The sequence below is a fragment of the Callithrix jacchus genome, chromosome 3 (assembly GCF_049354715.1).
Source record: "Callithrix jacchus isolate 240 chromosome 3, calJac240_pri, whole genome shotgun sequence".
Classification (NCBI taxonomy): domain Eukaryota; kingdom Metazoa; phylum Chordata; class Mammalia; order Primates; family Cebidae; genus Callithrix; species Callithrix jacchus.
Genome location: NC_133504.1, coordinates 130,827,582 through 130,855,098, shown reverse-complemented (window position 1 = coordinate 130,855,098; position 27,517 = coordinate 130,827,582). Strand labels below are relative to the sequence as shown.

The following is a 27,517-nucleotide window of genomic DNA, read 5'->3' as shown; positions in this document are numbered from 1 at the left end:
AGATAGATCTCCTGGCCCTCTATGGTTAGCTTTACCGGGGGGCTCAATGAAGGTAATGGCTTATGCCTGCACTTGCCCCAGGCACCCTTATTTCTACTGTTGGATTATCTGGTTAGTCACCTGAGGCCCTGGGAGGCTTCACCCCCTGGGCCAGTGTGCCTTCCAGTGATCCCCTTGGCATGGTGGGCAAGGACGAGGAAGTGGTTAATTCCTCTTAGGAAAATCGTTCTTAAAGTGTCCCAGTAGGCCACAGTTGTAGCAAACTTTGCCAAACGGGTGGCTTACACAAGCCTTTCCCATTTCCAAGCCTCTTAGGTTCTCCTGCCTGAGGGCCATAGCTAGAGCCACTGCCTTTTTCTTGTCCCTCCTGTCCCTTTCAGCCTGTTCCTCCTGGACTCTATTATAAAACACCAAGGTTGCTAGATTTAGTAATGATTCTAGACTTTGTTCTGGCCTTAGGGCCATCTTTTGGAGATTTTTTCTAATGTCTGCGGCTGATTGTGTGATAAATTTGTCTTTTAGTATTAGCTGATCCTCAATGGAGTCTGGTGATAGGGAAGTATATTTTCTTAAGGCCTTCTGTAACCAATCAAGGAAGGATATTGGATTTTCTTCCTTTCCCTGGGTTATGGTGGGTAGCATTGCATAGTTCATGGGCTTCTTCCTGGTCTGTCTCAATCCCTCAAGTATGCAGGCCAATAGGTGCCTACGATTCCAGTCCCCATGTTCTGAGTCAGGATCCCAGTGAGGGTCCATACTAGGGATAGCCTGTTGACCCGCAGGGAATCTTTCCCTTTCCTCTGGCTTCATTTTGTCATTCACTTGACTAAGGTACGAAGTGTCCCCGGACTCTTGAGCAGCCTCTCTCATTACTGATTAAGGTCTGACTAAGCAATAACATAATATCCTTCCAAGCTAGTTCAAAGGACTGACCCAGGCCCTGCAGAACATCTATGTACTTGCCCAGGTCATCTGAAAACTTTTTAAGTTTGTCTTGATTTGCTTTAAGTCAGAAAGTGAAAAATAAGCATGTATTTTGGTTGAGCCAAATTCTTCTCCTACAGTCTGTAGAGGGCAGAATTGGGGTATCCTAGTAGTCTGTGGGGCCTTTGTTGTTTTGGTTTTCCCTGATTCCTCTTGAGTTATAGGAGCTGAGGAGAGCCTGTCAGCATTGGTGGAGGCAGAAGCTGTAAGGAGTCCTGGCTATGGGGGTAGTCCTGGGGAGCGGCCAGTAGGACATAATTTACAAGCCTTATATAGTTAAGGATTATCCTGTAGAGAAAAGAAAATGTGCACATAGGTGACTTCACTCCATTTACCTACCCTCCTATAGAAAAGGTCTAATTGTTGAAAGGTGTTATAATCTGTACTTCTTTTAGGTGGCCTGGATTCTCCACTCTGAAGAGGGTATTGTGGCCAGGCCATGCTGCAGAAGAAAATAAGCCACTTCTTCAAAGATTGTGGATCAAATTGGTCCCAATTATCCAGCATACACTTTAAGAGTGACTCTGTTTAGGGAAGAGTAGCATTCATCTAAAATTGAACACAGAAATACCCACATCCCTGGTTATTTCCGGTAATTACCAACCCTGGGGCATCCCCCAGTGGCATAGCACTCTAATTTTTCTGCGCCCTAAATGCATGATTATCTCGTGGGCCTTCCCAATTTGCCAAGTTTAATCACACTATGGAGTAATGGGCGTATCCTCACTGTCTAATATCCATTTTTGGCCACCTTAAAGGACATGGGGACTGCTGGGTTTAGTGGCCTTGTACCAGAGTGTACTTGAAGAACTAGGCCAGTGAGACTTGGGCAACAGACACTATTTATGTTCCCTAGCAAGGGTCCAATTAACATAGGCTTGACCATAAAACTACCCCAGGAGGAAAAATTCTTTGAGAAGGGTCTCTAAAGGTAACAGTCTTAAAGAAGGTAATGGCTGGCCACAGGGCCAAGGCCGGGACAATGCCTTCCTGACCAGAGCCTTTTCTCTCTACATTCCATCATAGGAGTATGACCTATCGCTTTGGGCCCTGTAATTAACTGTTTGAGTCTTGGACCAAATATTTGAGTCAAACTATTTGAGTCTGACTATGGTGCTCTGTATGGAGAAGTTCTGCCGTATGGAGGACTGATTCTAAACATGACAAATTTTAGGTTGTAGGGTCCTGGAACCTTTTGGGTGGATTGAAAAATTGCAGGTACCAGAAAATAAAATGTCCTATAGCCTCCAGTAACCACTAATAGACCCTGGCTCTGTTGGGACATAGCCTAGTACAGTGGACAAAGGGAACCAGTGCTGTGTATTTATATTGTAAGTCGTCCTCATATGTATAGGCCTGGGGGCACCACAGGTAAGGGTCTCTGCACTGCCATCCCAAAAACCCCAAGGTCCTAGCAAGAAGGGTAATGGCATCAGGTGTAGGAAATATTTTAGAGCAAAGGGCCTGGAAGAAGTTCTCATGGATTTCTGGACCCAGGAGATCGGGTCTGAGAGGCTGAGCAGCATTCACATGGGCGGCAGTGACTTAGGGGGCCTAAGCAAGGCTGCAACCTCAACCGATCATATCAGGAGTTCAGGAAGGTTGCTAATCACCCCTAACCAACCCTTGCCTTGGCCCAGGAAAAGCCTAGAGTGGAGAAAGAGAGAAATGGTTCCAGAAAACAGTGCTCCCAGTTCTGAAGAGCCAGGGATTGTTAGCCCTTTCCCAGAAAGCCTGACACCCGTGTCTTTAGTCCAGCAGCCACTATTGTTGCTTTTAACTGGCCGATAGATGCCTGGTAATTTGCCTCATGAACAAATTTAGAAGAAGGACAGATTAGCAAGCAAAGGGGTTACTCACTGCACTGAAGTTCAAAGCAGCTCCTGGCTGGCTAGCTAACAAATGTAACCAGATCAGGTGCCACTGGATTTTCTGGAACTCAGGATCTTGACATCTCCAACCCCGATGAATGGGGAAGGGGACATCCATGTTGTGGAGAGTGTTATAGCTCAGATAGAACTCATGGACCCAAAGGGTGTGCGGTAGTGCTGTTTATTAGGCAAAGTGAAAGGACACCTTCCACGCTGTGGAAGGCGACCTGGAAAAGGTGCCATTTTAGGCTTTGGTAGCTGGAGCTTACAACCCTGAGTTATTCCCTCCCCCATCTTGTTCTCGTCAAATGAGAGGGGTTTTTTCAAACTTTCTCTGGATCAGTTGATCTTTGAATCCTTTACCAGATTGGTTACTGTTTTAAAACCCCGAGTCACTGTGCCTACACCTCCAGGGGCCAGAGGTGGGAAAATCCCTGAACTGGGAACAAAGCCCCTAGGAGCCAGAGGCAGGAAAATCCCTGCCCTGGGAACAAAGCTCCTAGATGGTCAGAGGCAAGAAAAATCCAGCACTGGGAACAAAACTCCTAGCGGACCCTGGAAGTTCCTCTAACACAGTCCCTCAAATATATACTACAAAATAAAATAACTTTCAAGTCAATATTGCAGTCATCCTATTCAAAAGGCAAATACTGTTTACATTTCATGACCACATCATTAATTTACAAATTTCACAGGCCCTAAAATTTTCTTCACATGAAGTTAAACATAATACTCCAGAAAATCAATGTAAGTGTCAAATGTAGTTCGGCAGACAGATTTGGCTCTTACAATCAAGGCTTGAAATTGCTAATGCAGACTAAACCAGTTTCTTTATGTACACTAAGCTTCTATCAGAAAGTCTAAAGCAAGTCAATTATGGTCGGTAAAGACATACCGTAAATTGTTCCTCCATACAAACAAAAGCAAATAAATGACACTGGATGAATTTTTCTTGTCTACCAGCAATTCTTGCATTTTTCAAAAGAGGTTGAGATCTGCTGCCTTGAAATAATGTAGTTGTTAATCTATGAGTTGTGCCTTTTCTTTGCCTTAAGTTGTTTCTCAAAGCATGTTAATATAAATTCTGCATTGCAAGTATCCTGTCTTGATTTAAGGAAATTAAAGGGCACACAAAGAATCACCACACACTTTTCTTACCTTTTACCGCACAATCAATTGCATTCAATCTGTTGCTAGAAATCCCGTAGTTCTGCTTAGCACTAAATCACAGGTATTCAAAGTTTTATTGCACATTCACACTCATTTGTCATTTGCAGGAAGTCTAATTGAGAGAATTTACAGTTGGTTATGTGCTTCAATTAGATTGCGCATGTTTAATAAAAGCTTTTTAAGTTACTAATCTCAGCTCCGGAAACAACAAAAGTGCTTGAGGGTTAAAGAATAAAACATAGCAGGTAAATGTTATGGTGTGACATTTCCTTATAATGTTTCCAAGTAACTGCATTTTCTGGGTTTGAATTGTTTTTACACATATAATGTGCTTTGCTGGAAAAATTTAGCCTATTAGTTATATCATGTGACAAAAATGTGAAGGTAGAATTGCTCCTCAGTCAAAATGCTGTGGTTAGCGGAAAATAGTGTCAATAATCACTGCCCTGCAGGAAAAAGCCTAATATAATATCTGGAGTAAAATAATCTTGAACATCTTCCTATAAAAATAAATCTAATTAAATTGTAGAAACTGACTTCAGCCTATGTTACTCTGCAGTCATTTTAAAATGTGATTCTGATTTTCAACTTGAACATTAAACCATATGCATTGTTTATGGGATGGTACTACACAGTGGGAACTCATTTTGCACAAATAACATTGTCATTTAGACTTGTATTTCAAAGAAAATGCAAAACTGTAGAAAAATACACTCAAATGTTAAGGTTCAAAACATGATAGAAAAATACATCAAAGAGTCCAGGTACGTCAGCATCTGCATTCTCTCTGGCTTAGTGTGCTAAAACTGGCCACATAACAAGAAAAGTCGGGGGTGCTGTTGACCAATGCTACATAACAAAAGTCAAAGCTTTGAATAGTCTCTCTTAGTGGGAAGTTGAAAAGAACTGCATGTTTTCTCATTTCCCGGTAAATGTGAGTGTCTTGGTTTTTTTCTTTAGTCTGGTGTACTAAGTGCTAGTATTACTGCATAACACTGAGCTGCCATTTAAAATTCTTTGTTTCTAAAGAAGCTTTTCTCTTAAATGAAAGTGTTAATCCACTGCTACTACTTAGCCCATTTGGATTCAAATTTGAGGAAAAAAATACATGCATTCTTTGGAAATGGTGTTGACGATAAAGTGAGGCATGAAACACTTTGGTATATTATGATACAACAATTTATCTTTATTTAGAATTGAATTTATGGTGGACAAAATGAAGAAAAGCATTCTCTAATCTAAACAGGTGGCCAAAATTACTAATATCAAATAAAGTAATGAAAATACTTTCACCAATTCGGTCATTTGACAAAATTTTTCGAAATAAAAATATTTGAATTGATTTTTGATTTTAATTAACTTTGAATCAGACTCCCTTGCCTTATATAGTTTGGAAATCTTAAAGAGGAATGATGGAGGAAAATACTGTGATAACATGGAAAATAATATTTCAAACAAGAAACAATTGAATATCTTATATAATTTTCTGAATGTTGGAGGCAGAGCAGTCAACAAACATTCTTCCTCTGTTCACAGAGCATACATTCAGGTGAGGGAAAGAGATATATAAGCAAATAAAAAACTAAATGTCTTTTTTATAACTTTTATTGAGAAAAATAAAACTTGCAAAAAGAAGGTGGAAGTGAGGTGTGCGGCGATATTTTACACTTTATAGAGTGTCAGTAAGGGTCTCACTGATAAAGCGATATTTGAATAGAAACTAGGGAGAAGTATCTGAGTGAACCATATGGCTCACCAGGGAGAAAAATGATCAACACTTTATGTCTAGATTTAAATCAAGCCAAAATTAGCTAAAGCAACATTAACAGCAACATACAATAAAATTGTTTCTTGAGTCATTAATTCCTTGAAAGCTTTTTTCAATGTAGCACAAGATTAGCAGTCTTTATCTTCATTTACCGTTCCCTTCATTTCTTTTCTGAGCTGCCTTCATCTCTTGCTCTGGCTTTCATAACCCTAGGCTCTCAGTGCAGTCTGCTGGTTCAGGGTGCTCATGCCACTATAGCAGGATACCTGAGCAGGGTAATTTATTGAAAAAATTTATTTCTTACAGTTCTGGAGTCCAGGAAGTCCAAGATCAAGGTACTGGCATTCACTGGACATGGACCATTCCTCATAGACAGTGTTTTCTCCAAGTGTCCTCTCCTGGTGAAGGGACAGAAAGGCAGAAAGGGACCTACCATTGTATAATGCCCGTTTTATAATGTCCTTAATCCCATTCACAAGGGAGGAAATCTTCTGACTGAATCACTTCCTAAAGGTACCAACTCTTAATACTATTTCACTGGGGATTACACTTTCACATGAATTTTGGAGGGTATCCAAACATTCAAGCAATAGCTCTGTTTAACTACTAGTAGTATAACATCAAATAGCTTGCATAACTACATTCTTATCCCTTTCAGTTTTTTGTTTATATAACTATTGCAGATTTAAGAGAAATAATTCACCCACTCATTCTAAAAGTTAACTTTTTTCTATGTTATAATACATTAGTTTCTTCAATATTTGTCTATTATCCTGTAATGCATTCATATCTTCAATGTTGTAAAATTCATATCAATAGGAAAAGGCATCCTTGTATTCCAGTGAGGACACACTCACCATTCATTACTCCTGCTTGGAAAATAAGCACATATTAGTTTCTACTCCTGTTTCAACAAATTACTGCAAACCTAGCAGCATGCAACATCAATTCATTATCTCACAGTTTTTGTGAGTGAGAAGTCCAGGCAAGGCAAGACTTAGCTGGTTCTCTGATTAGAGTCTCACAAAGCCAAAACCAATGTGTCAGCAGGGCTGCATTCTTTTCCAGAGGCTCTTGGGGTGAACCTGCTTCCAAGTTTATTCAGACTGTTGGCCTAATTCAGTTCCTTTCAGCTACAGTAGTCCCTGTTTGGAGTTGCTGACTGTAAGACAGAGGGGACTTTACTCTTAGAGGCTGTCCACAGTTCCTATGTTTTATATACACCCTCAGGTCCCAGCATCAGCAGCTTGGGTCCACACACTTCAAATATCTCTGACCTCCTCTCACCCTTATTTCTCTTCTGATTCCCTTTCAAATGCATTTCTATGATCACAATTAGAGATTTTCTCTACTTTTAAGGACTCAAGTGTTTTGATTGGGCCCACCCAGATAACTGAGAATAACCTCCCTATTTTAAGGTCAGGTAATTTTCGTTCCATCTGAAAAGTCCTTTCAAAGCAGCACCCAGATTAGTGTTTGATTTAATAACCAAGGGACAAGAATCTTGAGGGAACATCTCCCTACCGCAAGTGCTAGCACATTTTGTCAGTTTGAACTATCTTAAGAACAACTATTTAGGAGTAGGTCAAGTACCTCCATAGTGTGAACTCAAAAACAGTTGCTTAATCCAGACTAATTTAAAACTTAATTATAATATGATTTTTAAAAGGCATAACTTATTTCAATAATCAGGTACTCAAAAGAAAATCAGTGTAATAATGCCAACTAAAATAGTGACAGTATTTTTAATGTTAATTCTAGATCACTAAGGTAAAATCAACCAATTACCTTTTTAGGGAAGTTTATGTTTATAATAGTGTCAATTATGAACTTCAGCTTCTACACACCATTTATTTGTTTACTCTATAGGTTTTAATTAGATATAAGTAAATTAAAACACAGAATAAGGCATCTTATAGAGAAGGATTCCCAAAACACAAATAAAAAAGAGGGAGAATTTGACAGTACACATTAAATTAACAATAGAGCCTAACTATAAAATTTGCAAACGTATTTGGATATGTAGCAAAACTAGAAAATTCAAGATTAGAAAGTCCTTGATGCATTAATAGTATCCACATTTTATTTTTCTATGATTCAATTAATATATGATATATTGGAGAAAGCATTACCTGACTTGTATTTTATACGTATAGGCTTTAGAGTTGTTTAAAATGGAAAATACAATAATTTTCATAGTGAATAAAATAAAAACACAACATAGTGTTTAACTTTTATAATTCAGAGCTGAATAAATATGTTTGTCTATAAAGTATGTGTATGCATATGCATATTTTACCCAATTTTTATTACATCGAAATCTCAAATAAGATAAATAAATAAACATAATGCAAGTTTCCTCACTTTGTCAAGATTCATGAAGGCTGCTTAATTAAATTACTATATAGAAGCCATCGATCAGTATGCTATTATTCAACATTTTTGCAGCATAGTATTTGTGTCTGTGCTATCTTGAACTGTAGGTCTTGTCAAATTAGAAAAGAAATAAATCTGTCAGTATGACAAAAAATTCACAAAAAAGAGGTAAATTCTGTTAACAGAGACTACACAATAAGAAATCTCCAGCTGGGCGGGGTGGCTCACACGCCTGTAATCCCAGCACTTTGGGAGGCAAAGGTGGGCAGATCACTTGAGGTCAGGAGTTCAAAACCAGCCTGGTCAACATAGTGAAACCACATCTTTAGCCAAAACACAAAAATTAGCCAGGCATGGTGTGTGCCTGTAATCCCAGCTACTCAGAAGACTGAGGCAGGATAACTGCTGGAACCTGGGAGGCAGAGGTTGCAGTGAGCCGAAATTGGGCCAGTGCACTCCAGCCTGGGGGATAGAGTGAGATTCAGTCAGAAAGAAAGAGAGAAAGAAGGAAGGAAGGAAGGAAGGAAGGAAGGAAGGAAGGAAGGAAGGAAGGTTGGAAGGAAGGAAGGAAGTTTGTAAGGAAAGAAGGATTTTATTTTTAATCGTTGACAAATTTAATTTTGTTTTGTTAATTCATAAGAAAAATATTCTTGTGATTATTGGTATATTGGATACAGATAATAGGATAAAACTTGAAGGTTTTTCTAGCACATTGTAGGATCCTAAAGAGCTTAGCTTTTAACAGCTGTTATAACTTTAAGGATTTGGCATTTTCTATACCAAAAGAAAAAAAATCCACTATAGAAAACTGGGCTGGTGCAAAGTTAAGCTTGCCAGGCTGGAAGCAAGAATCTCGCTTTTCAATGATTTTTAACTCATTTCCAGGCCACCCACCTAGTTTCTTGGATAGTGAGATTTCTTTTCCCTAGACTAAAGCCAGAGAAATTTGTTCAAATATCTTAATTCGGAGATTCTGCTTGGCATACACAGGGTTACTCAGAGGAGCAACACTGCAGCGTTTTCATAGCATGACATAAAAATGGAGGTTTGCGTGTATCAAATCCTTGACAAATGTTCCAGCAGTTAAGTAAAACTTTGTTTATATTGCGTGCCTCTCAACAGAAATTAAGAACTGTGGAAACAATTCACGCAAGTGGTGGGCAATCTTCTCTCGTACTCTCTTAGTGAATATGACAAGCTCACCTGCTGTGGGATGCTGAAAATAAAAGACGATCTCACCACATTAATAAAACATGAGCCACAACTTAATTTGAAGCCAACTAAACCACCAGAGACCTAGTGTGACGCTTAATTTTGTCGATGATGGAAGTACTTTAGCCCGAGGTAACTTTCATGGAGGCCATATTTGCGTGCAAACATTCACTTAAAGCACTAACACCGGGCAGAGTTAATGTTCATGGGAGTGTAAACTTACAGTAAAAGGCAGGAACCACATAAGGAGTTACATCACTCAAGCCAGTAAACTGTGGTAGTGGTCTAATGTTTTATTGAAGCTCATTTCTCCTCACAGGAGATCTGAAAATCCACTTAGTACCCTCAGAAAATTGTCTGTTTGGGCTGCATGAACTGGTTCCCAATCACAGAAAGATTAAAAACATCAAAATAAGCTAATGGGATTTTGCCATGAAATACAGCCCCAAGAGATGTAGAATTAAAAAGGGGCCAGGGAGGTTTCCCAGGGATCTATTAAGTTCAATACTTTGTTGGAATTAAGGGAACATACTTGAGTATAAAGAAGGATAGAGGGAAACTGAAGAAACATACACCAGAAAGAGGAAATCAGAAGGAATAAAAAAAAAAAAAAAGAAGAAAACAGAAATGATTTTCTTGGAAGCGGGAAAAAGCCAGACACAGCAAATTGAGTAAAACTATTTTTAAATTTTTTATCATCATACAGCATTTGAAAATGATGCTGAGGCATGGAAACAGAATTATTGTGATTCAGATGAAAAACTTTTCTTGGAAAGTCATTTTAAATAATAAGAATTCATAAGGGAAAGCTGCCAGAGAAAATACATTTTGTGATAGAGAATTTTTCCTTCTGTCAATTATATATTTTTAGGAACAGATTTTAAAATTATGTTTTCATTTATTTCTACATTTTTTTCTTGAGATAAACAATTCAGTTTCTTTAATTGATAATAATAATTCATATTCTCAATCAGTATAAATGAGAATATGAAGAGAAAGCATCTAAAATTATTCATTACTGAAGACCCCTGGAATTTGCTGTTGATATGAACTTCAGTAATTTGTGAGATTTTAACCACAGGCTTACGGAAAAAAATCATAAAGGAAAAAGTGCGATTTATGAAAGACTTAATACCTCTCAGGGGGCAGTTTGCATCAATTTATCCTGAGTATACTAACACTATGGTTTAGAAGGTAAGTGTTTTATCACCTTTTGTGCAACTGCAAAATGTTATATCTAATAACTCATAGGAATTCTTTCTGGAAGGAATGGCACCAACTAACTGGTTTATAAATTTATTACATAGAATACTAATATTCTAGGTAAAGGTATTAGATCACAAATTTAGAATCATATGTTCTCACATTTGTGAGATCATACATGTCATTCTGTTTTCTTTATTAGGTTTCATAGCAGAAAAGATTTTGAGGTAGGAATAAAGTAAATTATATATATGTATGTCACCCTGACAACTCTTGGTATTAACCGTGAATCTAAGACAAACATAGACTTTTATAAATGATTGTCATTGAGATAAAGATTTCTCCTCTTCTTTCATATTCTAATAAAACATTACCTCAGGGGAAGTTGGAAATTTCTTTCTCTTCTGGCTGAATTCAGTCAGCATATGTGTTTTTTGTGGCCCAGAAACACTTTTATTTTTCAATTTTTAATAATTTGGTATAATTTTTGAATATGAAGAGGTTTTGCATTCAAAACCTGCATTCCAGCTGCTCTTAAAAGTTGGAAGTTCTGGCAATACCAAGCCCATAATATCAGTAGCCACCAATCAGGTGGAGTCATGCCAATATGGGGCCCTGTGGCCAGCCTTCTCCAGCCCCCCATCATCTCTCTTAAAACAAAAATCTGCCATTTATCATCTCACTTGCCTGATTAAAGTTATATTTTTCTGTAGCCTGTGTCTATCCAAAAGAAAATTTGGATAAAATAAGAACACTTTATGATTTAAAAAAACAGAAGACTAATTTTTTGTGGTCATGGAGAATGTGCCTGTGTTCTATGTATAAAGTATATGTATACCTTCTACCTAGACTGCTTCATTCATCTTACCTGTTTGTCCCTTGTGTGCCTTTACATTTTAATCCTTTTGGTGTTTTTTGTGTTGTTTTGTTTTGTTTTGCTTTTCCTTGTTGAAATATTAATCTCTCTCTCATAAATTCCTAAAGCAGTTCTCATGAAACTGAACTGTCTAATTTGTATCGAACAATGTAGGTGCCTTTCCTCTCAATAGACGCAAGAATCTTTCAGGGCAAGTCTCATACATTCTTCACTTTTGTCATCCCAAAAACATTTGGCATAATGCTACACGACAAGCTTCAACATTTTACTTTCAGAATAACCGAATGTGCAAAAATCAAACTAGTTAACAAACGCTACTTTCATTTAAAAGAAAAGATGTGTTAAAAGGTTATTTTTCAAAATATTATAAAATCTGGAAGAACTGGTTTGCCTACTATTGGACTTAATATCCACATCTCTTCCTTCTATAAACACAAAAATAAAATTGTTTTGCATAAACCTCCTTTACTGTGGCTTGTCTGGCCACAATGCCTTTTGATCAAGACTCTGGTTTTTATTTGCCAAACATGTCAAAATTTGCAAGTGGAATCAGATGTAGAATGGCCTTTCACCCCGGATGAGACAAATATTTAATGACTCTTGTATTTTTAATAAGTAATTTTACTTCTACTTATATTTGAATTGGAGGCATATTTATTAATCCAGAATGATTTACAAGACTCATTTGATATTTAATTGTTTATATGTAAGAATGATGTTCTAGTAACTAACTTCATTAATTAACATCTTAAATAGTGAAAATTTCCCAAAATTCAAAGAGTAACATTAATAGATAAAGAAAATTGTGGCTGAAAAATTATTTATGACATCATAAAAAGTATTCCTTAGAGAGCTATCTACACTGAGCTACAGTGACAAATGTCCCAAAATTATTTTTATTAGTTCCTCTTACATGTTTGTAGGTTTATTTTGCTAAAGACAAAATTAATTATACATAAATAATAATAATCTGGACTATAAAAATCATTGATGAAGTTACTTCTGTATGCTAGATACTGTAACAAGGTTTTACATGTATAATTGGAATAGTCACAACAATACTTCACTGTATTGATGAGTAAAGTTAAGTGCCTAATCATTATGTAACTTGTTCAAGATCACCCTGCTCTTAAATGCAGGGCCTGATTTTCTTTTTATTATTATTATTATTATTATTATTATTATTATTTTTTGCAAGGCCTGATTTTCACCCAGTCTTGCTAGCTTCTGGGCTTGTCTACTTTTTAGGGCATAATTTATAATACTGTCTCTGTCTATGGCAATTATATGTGAAGTAATTCATAGTTTTAATAATAAATTTAGCCTGATTTTCAAGACATACCCTGGATATAATGTTTCATGAGGAGATCATAGCTGATTTGTTACATTTCAAGACAAATGTGACCATACAAGTTATTTTAAATGTACAAAAGGAAATTGTTTAGTGATTCTTTACCCCTCTCTCAATATGCACCAGACTGTGTAGTATTTCAAGTACAAATTGAAAACAGTAACAATAATATGCACTTATTCATAGTTTATATAAAAAAGGCAGGCATATCTTAGCACATCCCATAATACAGTGCATGCTATCCGCTCTGTATAGATCTCATTCTTTTTACAGTTGATTCTTTTTTATGTTTTAGGCTCCAACTTAGATGTTACCTCCTTCCTCTATTAATTTTGCACTTCACTCCGTAACTTCTCTGAGAATTTATCTAACTTCATCTTTGCTTATGTGCTTTGTATGTGCCTATTATTTCTTTCTCACATTAGAGAATAAACTTCAGAAAGGTAGAAGCCATTTCCATTGCATGCATTAGGCATATCCATTACTTTTCATAGATACTGGCACTAAGAAATGTGGTGCATAAAGGATTTTCAATGAATTGTATTCTTATACTAAAATATAGAAGCTTGGTAGTTGAAGAATGAGTAAAAGACTAATAAGAGATGAATTGGAGAGAAAGCCAAAAAGCCAAATGTATTTCATAGAGTCTTTTATGCTCTAAGCAGTTTCATCAACACCTTTTGTGCCTTCCAAAACATTTTTCTTATACATTTCAATCAATAAAACTTTTTGAGTATAATTTCCAAATTAAACATACTCATCTTTTTAAAATACGATTTTCCTTCCACTGCTGTTTCCCTTGTATAAAGTACTCTGAAGCCACTTCAATCACTTTCTACTCATCATTCCTTGAAATACTGGATGTGCTCACACCTTGATGCTACACATGGGCTGCTGCCTCTGTCTGTATTGCTATTTCTTAGTTATCCACATGGAGCATTCTCTCAACTCCTTCAGGCCTGTGCTTAAATGTCGTCTGAGCAAGGACTACTCAAAACACACTATGTAAATCACAATACAATCCCCCAAAATTTTCCATATTATTTCCTATGCTCTACATTTTTTCCATAGCATTAATAACCTTTCAGTATATTTTAGTGCATTACATTCATGAATGTATATACTGGAAGGTTATTTACTCTTCCCCTTCTACTTTAAGGAGGGTTTATACCACCCTGAACACAACATTTGATCCAGTGGAATGTGAATGGATTAAAGGAGAGGCTTAAAAGGAGTCTCTGAAGTTTGGTTTTCCTCTGAGGTTCCTGGGATGCATATTTGTATTTTGTAAGAGTATCAAAAATCTCAACAGAAATTAAAGTTATCATTTATTATTAACATCTAAAGATGTCAAAATAATTCTAAACCTTAATGTGAAGACTGACACATAAGGACAACTAGAAAATTTAGAATAGCTGAATAATTGTTGTGGTCACCTATTGTAATAAATATTAAACATATTGTTATAAAGATACCTTATTTGAAACACCTGCACTGGCATATAAATGAGCAAAAATTCCACAAAAGAAAAAACATAACCAGGGAAACAGACCTTAGAAAATGTTTGCTGATTATCTATCCTTTCCCTTGACTTTACTGTAAACTCATTGTTGGCAGCATGAAAGAGTGAGAAAAAATAAGCAAGTCTCTGACAGGTGCTAAAATCTCAATCCAACATATAAGAATCAAAATCAGTGAGCTCCAGTATCTCCTTATCCACTTTCCTTTTAGCTTAATTCATGGATACTAGGTTTATTGTCACTATTTGTAAGAACATTATTGAGAGAAACTACAGATTTGAACCCTACTTAATTTTTTTTTCAAGTTCTGTAAATCTTGTTTTTTTGTTCTAACCATATACTACCTTTCACCTCAATCCTTTCTCCAATATAGAGATTGTAAGTTCACATGTCTTGTTAAGTGTATCTTTTGTATATAAGTGATATTGCTCATTTGAAAGTCAATATCAAGTAGTGGAAGCCCCATAACCAGAAAAAAGACATGTTCTATTTATATAGTTTGTTCCCTAAGAATTCTTCCACTTTATTCTTTTTCTTCATCTTCATGACCATCAGATCCCTTCACAGGTATCTCTTCTCATAATTTTGACGTCTCGTGTAAATAATTGACTGTATTAGTTTTCTGTTGCTGACTTAACAAAGTATCATAATATTTTAGCAGCTTAAATATCACAAAGTTACCTTGCAGTTAGTAGGCCCGAAGTACCACATGGATTTTCAAGTATCTACAGGGCTGTATTCTTTTCTGGTTGTTCGATGGGATAATCTATTGGCCTGCCTTTTCTAGATACTAGAAGTTGTCCACATTCCTGAGTTTGAGATCTCCTTTTCCTGTCTCCAAAGCCAGCAACATTCCATCTCCTGGAACCTTCTTCCGTTGTCCCATCTAACTCCCACCTCAATCCAGTTTTTGCTATTACAAACTCATTTATAGGAATACATTGGTTGTGCCCACTCTAATTATCCCCATTTCAAAATCCCTATTTCTATTCACATCTGCAAATACCCTTTGACTCTTTTGCCCTTGTGAGGTTCCAGAGATTTGTGCTTGAATGTCTTTAGGGGTTTATTATTCTGGCCTCCACATTTACCATGACATCTTCTCCCAATATAGAAATTTACTGTGTAAGATCTCAAGCAATGTAAAATACAGATGCAGAATTCCACATATACATAAAATACTTTTATCTAATTCAACCAGTGTATTTATTAATAATCCGATAAACATCTATATTTTAGTATGACAAATTTTATTCTGATGAATATATACTTTGTATAACTTAATAAAATACTAATATTTTGTAATAAAGGCAGAGATTGCTCAACTGGTGTTATAAAAATTGATTATTTGGAAACACATGCATGTATATCCTCATTTTAGGACTCATTAGAATGAATGAAGATGTAAATTGAAATAAAATGATCAAAGGGAAGGCTGGCTGCATCTGGCTCTCTGCTTTGGAAGCTCGGGGATGCCCTTCTTTCCATTTTCAAGGATAATCAGTCCCTCAGGGACTATCTTATGTTAACTAAACAGTGGAGACTGAAGGAAAAAAGCAGATTGCAATTTTATTAATTACACTGAGAATAAAGTTGTCACAAGACCTGAAATTCAGAACTTATGTCAGATCAAGCAGCAGATCTTCATACTATAGTTATGCTACATGGAAATCACATTATTATCAGCAGCTACTTTATTGAGATAACTTAAGAAATAATTTTCCCAGTGGCATAATATTCATAGACTGCATAAGCAGCCTTTTTTTCATTTTACGGTAAGAGATCCACCTGGGATTCTGAATACCAACATAGGTGAGTTTAAAATGAGAAAAAGAAGCTTGAAAATAATTAAAAGCATTGGCCCCAAAGTGTCTTATATCCCTTCAGTTCACATTTCATTCAGAGAGAAATGTTCAAATGGTCATACCTAGTTAAAAGGACAGGGAGTGTGATAATTAGTCCTTAGACAGGCAGCTATTGCCAGTGACATGTGTACACCTTGGAAAGGTCAACATACATTTTGGTACTGAATTGACCACCTCAACAATATGGATATGTAAGTAAACAGGGAAATATAGAAATAAATTTTTTAAAAATTTAAAGCATATATTAATATGGTATTTTTAACAAAAATATATCTATTTGCTTCAGAGTAACACAAGCAAAAGTAACTGACTTGAAACTAAAGGATATGCTAAATTCAAGGTAAATATTTTTAATCTACAATAAATATTACATTGAAAGTCAATATTTAAAGTTAATTATAAAAGATTATGGAAAGCTGGGCATGGTTGCTCATGCCTGTAATTCCAACACTTTGGGAAGCTGAATTTGGTGGATCACGAGGTCAGGAGATCAAGACCATCCTGGCTAACACGATAAAACTACGTCTCTACTAAAAATATAAAAAATTAGTCGAGCATGGTGCTGCACACCTGTAATCCTAGCATAGGATTTGGGAGGCTAAGGCAGAATAATTGCTTGAATCCGGGAGGCAGAAGTTGCAGTGAGCTTAAATATCACCACTGCACTCCAGCCTGGGTGGCAGAGCGAGAGTCCATCTCAAAAGAAAAAAGAAAAAAGATTATGGAAAACATTAAGAAGTTGGAGTCATTTTGAATGTTGTTTTAACTTAAAACTACATTGATTGAATCACCTATACAGAATGATACTAGTATACTCACACCTACTTCACTTTTCTTCATCTCCTGTATTTTTGCTAAGGTTATTATATTATTAATTTAGTTTGTTGTGGCTGTAGCCTTTAAATTATGGATTATAAACTCAATGTATATAGTTACTTCATTTTGATTCCACACTTAAATTTAATGTTTTCATTCCTTCTTTAACAGGATTCTGCATTTCTGAGTGCTTTATTTGACCAAGTTCTTGGTGTTTGGATTTCATTGCTCAGTAGCTTTCTTCCAGGGGGCTTAAAAAAAACAGCTGTTTGATTTCTTGCATCTTTAAGGTTGGCTTCATAAAGAAGTTCAAGAGGTCAACATAAATTCCCTCTCTTATTATGGGAGATTGTTAGAGCAATTGTTTGCTACCCTTGCCTCTAAGAGAATAGTATTTCCAAGCCCCATTGACATACTTGACCATGGTACTCACCAATATAATTGATTGGAAAGATTTGCCACACGTCTGAGCATAGGTTTTAAGAGACAGCTCTTGTTTCTGTCACAGTTCTTTTACAGCTACCATGATTCTAATATATTCTAAATTAGGACTACTTCTTCCGCTTGGAGTCTGGATAAAGAGAACAGAAAACAGAGTCTAAGCCAAATTGAGTAGAACATTGAAAGTGCTTGAGAAATAAGTCTATGTTTTTGATGTGCTTATTACGATTTAAACAAAAAAAACTACTTAGAAGAAATGCGAATGGAAATAGGAGTATGTGAGATTTACATTCCACTGAATGTGTTTGAAGGTAGCTCCTCTACCCTCTTTTCTATTAATTTTCCTTTCATTCGGGGATGAGAGGCTCTTCATTCAATGGATTCTTACTTTTTAAGTAAATAGCTGCTTGCACCTGAGTCTGGTAATTAAACTACGGTTCTTAATAAGTTCTGCTGCAACTAATAACATTGCTACTATATGTATAAGTTGTAATAGAAAGATATACTCAATGAGACAGTATACACGCTTTATGTGCATTTATTTTCTGTTTCAGGGCTTAAATTCAAACTCACTATTCAACAGAAACAATGTAGAAGGACAAATAGGTTACACGACATGGAAGGTATATTAAGAATGAGAAATGTACGTTATCCGTGAGATCTTTCATTGTGAGTCTTTGATGACAAAGTGTATCCAAGTCTGTCTGAAGACTCATTCATTTGAAATATTCACTCACTGAAATATTTGTGAAGAGTATTAAATGCTCTCTCATGTCTCTTTAGATCCCAAATGCATATCACCAGATAATTTTTTTGAATTAAAAAAAGTATTTTTTGTTTACCTGAATTCAAAAATTTTTTAATTCCTTCACCTTTTAAATGAAGTAGTATTAAATGTCTTTTTATCCCCGCTCCACCGTTAGATAAACAAGTTGAAAACTTGCAAGACATTAATGCTGAAGGCAAATTTGAGCATTAATGTCAAATTTCAGCAAAAATGCTGAAGGCAAATTTTTGACCAAAGCATGCTATCATGCTTTGGTCAAAAATATATATATATATCAAGGAAACAAGGACACATCTGCCTTGTTTACTTCTATGTGGAATCATCCTGACAACATCTGTTCTGCAGATGGGAGGGGACCAGGTGACTTGGCTTGTGCTTCTATTTCCAGCAATTTGTATCTTGTTAAATAATAGACATAAATAAAGATTGTGGGTTATGACCAGACTCAAAGAGTGAATATCATGGGCCTGGATATGCTGCTCTCAGCTGACAAGAAAACAGTTGATAAAAAAATAAAAGAAGTAAAGGTGAATGAAAGAGAAGGGTAAGAGACAAGATGGCTTTCTTTGTCAAAACTGATGATGAAAGCTTCTGGGTCAGTTCAAGTGTTTAAACTGTGAAATACAAACACCTGTAGATATTGGAAACAGGTTTGCTTTTGAAGGGAAGCTCTTAAAGTTTGCATAGCATGGTCGAACCAACATGGAGAAGGAGCTTCATGTAAAGGAAGAAGAGTAAATTAATCACACGTGTGTTTGTCTCTTATCGTACTGAAAGGAGTTAGTTAGCTTGCCTTAGGTGGATAGCAAGGCAAGAGTCCCAGACAGCTCCCCCTTCTCCTCCGATCAGTCAGTGCCTCATCCCAACATAATAAAAAATGTAGCCTGGGAAAAAATTCAAGCTGCAGCTCCCATAAGGGAATTAGCACAGGTTATTGTGACTGGAGACATGCCCATAGCTGCACAGATAGAAAAACCTCTGGGCCATTTGGAAAAAAAATTTGCATAGACCTCCAGCCCACTCAGATAAGGGAACAGGGCCTGGCATAGAAATGTCTCTGCCCTTTGCATAGTCAGTGGGTTCCCAGAAAAAGTTTTATCTTTTGTGGGTGTGGGCACGGTGGGCTCTGGTGGGATCCAGTGGGGGCTTTACTTTCCTTTATTAGGACTATAAGCCTGGCGTCCATGAATCATCACCTCAGCCTCTGATTAGTTCTGGGCCAAGTTCCTGGGCCAAGATTTCGCTTCAGCTTAAGATAGGTCTTGGGCCAAGCTAAGCAGCATCTATGAATCATCATTTCAGCTCCTGATTGGTACGAGGCCAAGGTCCAGTGCCAAGCTGAGTGACGTGTTTGCCAAGACAGCTTGCAGACTAAGCACATTTCTTCCTCTTCCCAGTCCATAAAAACTCTTGAAACCAGCCTCATAACGGGTACCCCGTTGGGGACCCCTCTCTGCTGGCAGAGAGCTTTCTTCTTTGGCTTATTAAACTTTCTCTCTAACCGCACCTTTGTGTCCGTGCTTCCTAATCGTCTTGAAGGTAGGACAAGAACCGGGGCTTTGTCTCAGACAATGAAAGACTGTTTACATACTTGTAATGTTCAGTCTTTCTTTTTTTTTTTTTTTTTTTCCTTTTTGGTCACCTGCCTTTTTGTCAGTCATACTAAGTTGTGTAAGAGCTCTTTGTCATAACATAACCCATAAACATCATTGGAGGTTTGCAGGGGGACATGTCAATGCACTATATCTGAAAATAAAACAGATGTTTGAGATGCCATTTTAAATTTTAATCTTCCAAAATTTTACACACACACACGCACACACGCACACACACTCACACACACGTCAACAAGGAAATGCAAATGACTTGGCCACTAATCTCCTTCTGTTATTTGGACTATGCTTAATTGATCCAATACTACTTTCTAGTAAGAAAACTAAGAAATACTTTCCATTTTGAAGCATCCACTAGATATTAGCATATTTCTTCAATTTTTATTTTATGCAGATTTTCTGATTTGTTAAAATGTCACTGGTTTATTTTTCTCTGAGGGATTTTTGTCTGTGTTTTTGAAGGGCTTGTCTAATCTTTCTCTCTTTGGATAGGTGATACTTAAATTAATATTACTTTTCTGAAACTTGAGTCCATCATGGTAAAGGATCTCTCATTCAACCCTTACAATTACGGAAAAAGAAAAAATTCAAGTCTTACAAAGAGCTTCTTCTTTTCTGTAGGCTCCCAAACTCTGCAGGAATTAGTTTTTAAAATATGTGTTTAACAAAGATGGTAAAGAAAAAAATAGAGTAATCAGTATTTTCAAATGAAATGTTATATTATTAGAATATTCAAGAAAATTAACCAGAGAATTATCTGCTCAAAAGTGAGAGTATAAAATAAATCCTCAAAACAAATTTGCTTATACTAGTGCCAGACAGTAAATAAATAAACAAATACTAAATTTCAGGAAAAAAATGCTATTTGAAATAGTAATACAAAGCATTAAATATTTGCATATTTTTGACTTGAGGCACAAAAGACTTAAAGAAAATTATAAAACTCTGTTAAGAGAAATAAAAAAAATAACCACTTGAATAAATGGAATGATGCTCCCTGCTTCAAAAATAAAGTTCCAACATCCTCTGAGGAAAGAGGAGGAGACAAGGAAACTGGGAATTATAAGTGGCATGGGGAGGATCCCAGGGGTTCAGAAGGGGCAGTTGAAGGTGGAGAGCTGGTTCATGTGATAGAAATGAAGATATATATGACTTTGATTTATAAATTCATCCAATATCTAGTAAAGTCTATTGAAACATTTCCTAGATCCAGACAAGTATAGAGTAAAACTCATCTGGAGGAATAGAGAATAATAGATACTCTTTTAAAGATATTGGGTAGTTCTATCCTATTATTTTGCAAACTATAAAGCTGTAGTTATTAAAATGTATGGATCTGTATTAAAAACAAGTATCACTGGGCTGGCATATGCTGCAGAAATAGTTCAAATTTCTAAAGAAATGTAACAAGTGACCTATGAGAAGCAATAATAAAGTACTATTGTTAATGACAACTTAAAAATGGTGTACTTAAAGCCCTGGTGACATAAACTTTTTAAAATCATTAACCATATGTGTCCAAGTGTAAGCAGTTGTTACCAACAATGTATAAGATGTTACTATTAGCAGAGCTTTTAATATAGTCTAAGCAAACTTTCAATTTTGGCCAAGTATTATGCTTATGTGCAATAATAAAAAATTCCATTTATTAATAAATGCATTTTTCTTAATTAGTTTGTACACTCTTTTGGAAGAAGATCTGGAAATGTGATAGGCACTGGGAAAATGTAGCATGTACACCTAAGAGAAACTAGGAAAGTATAGGACACTGAAACGCGTTTATAAAATTGTTTTAAATCTTACGTTAGGGAATATAAGTACACTCTTGGGAAGCTCAGTAGACAGGTAAATGTGTCATACAACGGTGTGCATTTGCATTCAGCATGATTTCTTGGGGGTTAAGCCTATGCTAAAGCATATAAAGGCATTATTATATCTAAACCTGGACAATTTCTAAAAATAAATGACCATTTTTTGTGGTTCAGATGCTCACCCTATGAAATAAAATTAAATTTAAAAACTTCTACATTGTTGAAATAAATGAGTTATTTTCTTTCTCTTTTTCTTGTTAACTTTTTATTGTTTTATTCTCCATGGCCAAGTATCATTCTGAAATCTCAGTGGATTCTCATTATTTTACACTGAGAATAATTTTATTTTATCTTTAACTTTCCACACATTATTCCTTTAGCATTAGATAAGGTCTACAGTAAAAACTATAGGCGGCAGAGGCATGAATCAAATGGATCAATAGGGTGACTATAGTTTACAATCATCTGTTGTATATTTCCAAATATTTAGAAGAGAATAGTTTCAATGTTTCTAACACTAAAGAAAGATGAATACTTAAGGTGATGGATATCTCAAATATACTGCTTTAATCTTTACAAATATAGATGAATGTATATTAAATTATCACATGTACCTCCAAAACATATACCTCTATTATGTATCAATTTAAAAAATTAAATAAAAAAAGTATATCATCAAAGGAAATGAGATGGTTTTGTATCTCCTGAAATTCAAAAGCAGTTTATAGCTTTATCTACATTAGCAACCTGAATTTGATCACTTAATTACAATGCAATGTTCTTGTAACAGGTACATTAACCAAGAGAAAGGGGAATTGGAGTAGTGTTTATCCAAAACTTTAGAGGGTAATTAAAATGAATGAGTCACCATAAATCATTCTAACCCTGAAGTCAGTCAGACCTCTCTCTTGACATATTAACTGAGTGGCAGAAAAACCAGTGTCTCCAAAGAGGCTTTTCCTCTTCTCTTTAGGTTTTCTACCTACATTTACATTCTCACTTTTACTTGTCAATTCAAAGATTAGAAATAAATTGTAAAAGGAACTGTTTTGTGTTTTGCTCCCAAGAAAGGATAAGCATGGTTTAAAACATGGTGATTGCTTAATAAAATTGGTTTGAACCCTAAATTAATATGTATTTTCTAAATAAAGCTTTTAGACAGAGGAAAGTATTTTCTACTTCTTCTAATAAATTTTTTATAATTTTTCAATAAGATTCCTCCAATTATTGTTTTGCAATTTTATTTGTATGATGAGGAATTGAGGTGCACATATTCATAAAACATTCATAAATAATAATTCAGCATTTTCTTTTGGAGGTATAGCTCTAATAATGAATTAGGAAACAAAATATTGATATATTGTCTGATCCACACTCTTTAATAATCTAACTATTTTACACTTGGAATTTTTATTGACCCTTTTGTAGAAAGAGAAAGTGTTTATTTTGTTTGTGATGAACACAGAAACTTAGAATGATATTACAAATAAACATTTCCTTCTTACAGTTGAACAGTAAGTTTGTATCTGCAACTTCCATTAGATGATTTGCAACCATGCATTAGATGGTTTGAAATATTTATTGCAAATACTAATTGCAAAAATTAATATTTACTTAAAAATTAATAAAAATATTAATGCAAAAATAATGTTTTTTGAAACAAACTTGGTACCTCATTCAGAAACACAGAAATCACTCTTGTTCTGTGTCTCTCCCTTGCTGGGAGTGGCGCTCCAGAGAAGCTCCCTTTTGGGGATCCTGGTGGAAGTCCCTGGCTCTTAGCTTTAGCACCCATTTAGAAACTGGAAATACCATCCATGTCCCTAATTATTACGTTTTCTTATCTCACTCATGCCTTCTATACAGTAGGCAAACTGTGCATTTGTAGTCAATCATTTTTTAGGGATCCTCTAATGTATAAACAGCATTATCACCTGTAAGGTGATGTCAAAGATGTATAACACCTAGCTCTCTAGGACCTGAATAATAAAAACACTTATTGATAGAAGAGGCAAAAAAAAAAAAGATGTTTAAATGGCATAGCCATAGTTTTCAATGTTTTCATGCCTATCTTTCCTACTTTAAAGAATGCCTTAACAAAGATTAAAAAAAAATATTGTCCAGCAGAGTAAGATTATTTTATATAAAATATTCTAACCTTTGGTGAATACCTGCCTCCCAAATAGTATCTAATAAACTAAGATAGTTTGGCTAGAAACCCCGTGTTTAGTATAAGAGGATTTAACCAGACATGATCTCTTTTTGATCTCAAAAAACTGTTTTACTGAAGCATCTATAAGATGTAATGAATACTTTCTAAGTGTTAGACATTTTTCTAAGAATTTTTCATGTATTGTCTCATTACATTTTCCTAACAACCTTATTGAGTAAGACTATTATTGTTTCCACTTCACAGATGAGAGAAAACAGACATAATTATCAAAGCTCACTAGTAACTGTCTTGGACACAGCTAAACTCTGTGTATTTGCTGAACAGATAAATTAATAATATAATCGGACACTGATTAAGCCACCATTTACAATGCTCAACAACAGTTCCAAGATCGTATGTAATACAAAAGCTTACTAATTGTTGTTGCTTGGGGAAAAATGTGTTTTTCCTTCTTAAAAAAAAAAACACTGAAAAAAAAATGAAAAAAGAAAGGTTGTATCCAGTACACCCAAACTAGCTAATTCCTTTTAAGATATCCAACTTTTGAAGAATGCATATGGAAATATATAGACAGAGAAGTATAGATCGAGACATATAGATGGTTATTTCTATAGATACACATATATGGCCATATGGCAATAGATTTTTACATATGTATATAATAAAGATATAGATACAGATAGGTTTCAATATGTTGATATGGATATTCCAAATAGTTTATTTATATCACTGCCTTAGAAGTGAATAATTCAGAATCTTCTGTTCTCTCTCCTTCTCTGTCTGACATATTTTGTATTGTTGGACAAGATTGATTTGGCTGGAGTTAGACAAACCCAGGTGGTTCTCTGATGCTTATTGTGTGCACATACTGCCTAGCACCTGCTGAATACTACCTCATCCTGCTCATTTCTATAACAGCCCTTTAACCACAGAATTAATAATATACTCAGATATGGACAAATGGAAATTAATCACACGTTATTTCAAATTGTATTTCCCTCAGATTGGCTTGAAGGAACTTCCCCATTTTTGGACTCAGAACTGGTACATTTGTCCAGTAACACAAGGTCATCATTCTCTTTCTAATACTAGTGTTATTACAATTTTCTTATAAAACATGTTTGCCTTTGAGTGAAGAATTCTAAACAGCAAATATAAATGATTTTTTGTGTGATTTACTCTTTTTTATGATTATTTTAAAGTATTCCTATTAATATAGATTCATTAGTATAGTATGGGCCCACGGAAGTGAGACTTACTGTGCTTCAAAATAAAAAGAAAACTTCTATGGAAATTATAATGAGTATTAAAATGTGTGTTTGTGAATGTAATTCACCAAAACTCCACAAAAATATAAGCCATTCAAGAGATTCTGTATTTGAAATTCTTTCAAGTGATTAAGCTAGGCACAAAAAAGTGAACATATTTAAAATTCAATTTATATAATCATTTATTTATTAGAAAGTAAAATAATATAAATAAAATTATACATCAATATAATTGGAAATAAATTTGTATAATTTATTACTTTAAAAAAATATGCCCTGATTCTAAATTTTAGTGATATATGAAGACATAAAAGGTAGCTGTTCTTGAGAAAGTTTTATTCTAGTGGAAAGTTGTCAGTGTAGAAGAAGATGAAAAGGAAAATATAGAAATTATAATCTGACCCAGTCAATGCAGCAATGCATTAGTTGAGAATTACTATGAATTTCCTAGACTCTTGAGACTAGTATGGGCATAATTATAATTCAGATTATTCAATTTATGGAAAGAAATTACCAAGAACTAAATAATGTTCAGACAAAGTTAACTAAAATACCTTATTAAATATTTAATCAAATTATTAGAAATTTAGGAAGTCATAGCTTCCTAGAGTTACATTTGTACTGCTTCTCTCTGAAATGTATTTTTGTATCTTTCCTTTCCCTACATGCTACTTTTGCTGATTTTAAGTGAAATTTTGAAAGAAACAAAAAAAAAAAACCTCAGTACTTGTGTAGGCAACTACTAACTTCATTAATAAATATTTGCACTGCATTCCAGTGTTACGCTAATTTTCCTAAGCATTGAATATCAAATTTTTTGACTAAGTTATTAACCAGTCATCCAGCATGATCCTAATTAGTTTGTGAACTTACCTACAACTGAGATGTAGCACTTGGGATGGAAGCACCTGCTGAACCCTGTGATGAGGAGATATAGGTGTTTTGGCACATCTCCAATATTTAATGAACCTGTCATCTTTTATTATGTCTGTAAAGCATCTAAATCTTGTACAAGTTTAACATGCTAAGAATATTTCCAAGCCAAACCTATGATTCATCTAAAGTTAGTCAAATATGGCACTTTTGTAATTTACAGTTTTTCAGCTTTAAGGCTGTTTTGTCCTTTTTATGTTTAAAATTTTGTTGAGTCCGACTTACAATAATTTTAAATAGATTAAAGCAAGCAAATGTCAGAATCACATGATTCTAGTTTGCCTATGCATTGCATGTGTAATTGTTCTTTTTAATTAGGCCCAAAACTTAGAAGTTTAAGTACTTTGTCCAATGTTTTAATTAAAAGAGTAAGAATTAAAATGAGACTGTGTTCAGTATGAAGACACAGCATACTGTGTTTATATAATTTGAAGTTTTGTACAAGGATTCTCTTTCACAAGAATTTTTATGATTTTTACATGTGTATATATGGTATAATTTATTAGTTATAATAAATAGCTTATGTTAGAAGTTGTTTATGAGTATAGAAGCCTAAGGTAAACTTGGTATTCAGGATTATCTGCTCTAACATGGTGTTTAGCCCAGATGTGACATTTTGATTACATTAAATTCACAAAGCATAAGTATGTGTCACTTTTACATCTCTTAATTTGCCTACTTATTTCTGAATGTTAGAAAACAAAGCACAAATATTTAGAAAAAATGATACAATTAGTATTTTCTCAGCCAGCATTGTTTCTTTGCCAATGTATTTTTTGTTGTTATTTTAGAGACAGGGTCTCACTCTCTTGCCCAGGCTGGAGTGCTGTCGCATGGTGCTCACCGCTCGGTGCATGCAGCCTTCACCTTTCAGGCTCAAGAAATCCTCCCATCTCAGCCTACCAAGTGGCTGGGACTACAAGCATATGCCACCACACCTGTCTAATTTCAGTATTTTTTGTAGATCTAGGTCTCACTATGTTGTTCAGGCTTCATCTCAAACTTCTGGCCTCAAATGGTCCTCCAGCCTCAGTCTCCCAAACTGCTGGCATTACAGGCATTAGCCACCACACCTGGCCCCACTAATGGCATGCTTTATTCAATGAAATTTCATCAATCGTTTTAGCATAATAGTCCCTTGAAAATAATTAGTTTTCATTTGCTATTCTAGAGTGACAAAGAGAGTAAACTTTTGTAGCTTTTTCTGGAAGATGAGACAGGCAGTCTCAATATTTCATAGATGATTGTGCATGACTCATGAATGTGCAAATTTTACCACTGCAGATATACCTTGTGTTGAATAGAGCAACTGTAAATGAAGTCGTGGCAGGTAAAATGCTCATAATGTCTTTAAAATGCAAAAGGTAACATTATAATCTGATTTTTAAAAACATATATTGTCTGTTTTTCCCTTCCTTACAGCTAGGATAACAACTACTATATAATTACAAATATATTTAAATGTATGGTAAGTTGAT

The 27,517-nt window shown here is 35.1% G+C and overlaps 1 long non-coding RNA gene across 7 annotated transcripts in view; it reads right to left on the bottom strand.

The window, feature by feature from the left end:
• Window positions 1-27,517, bottom strand: part of LOC128931612 (uncharacterized) — a 522,921-nt gene that overhangs the window by 19,356 nt on the left and 476,048 nt on the right. For 4 of the 7 annotated variants that reach the window (XR_013533457.1, XR_013533463.1, XR_013533456.1 and 1 more), the window contains one exon: window positions 17,447-17,584. The exons of 1 other annotated variant lie outside the window; for it this stretch is intronic. This is a non-coding gene — a long non-coding RNA (uncharacterized LOC128931612). Of the gene's footprint in view, window positions 1-5,241; window positions 6,663-17,446; window positions 17,585-27,517 lie in introns of those variants that run through there. 2 more of the 7 variants (XR_013533460.1, XR_013533462.1) reach the window with 2 other exon arrangements.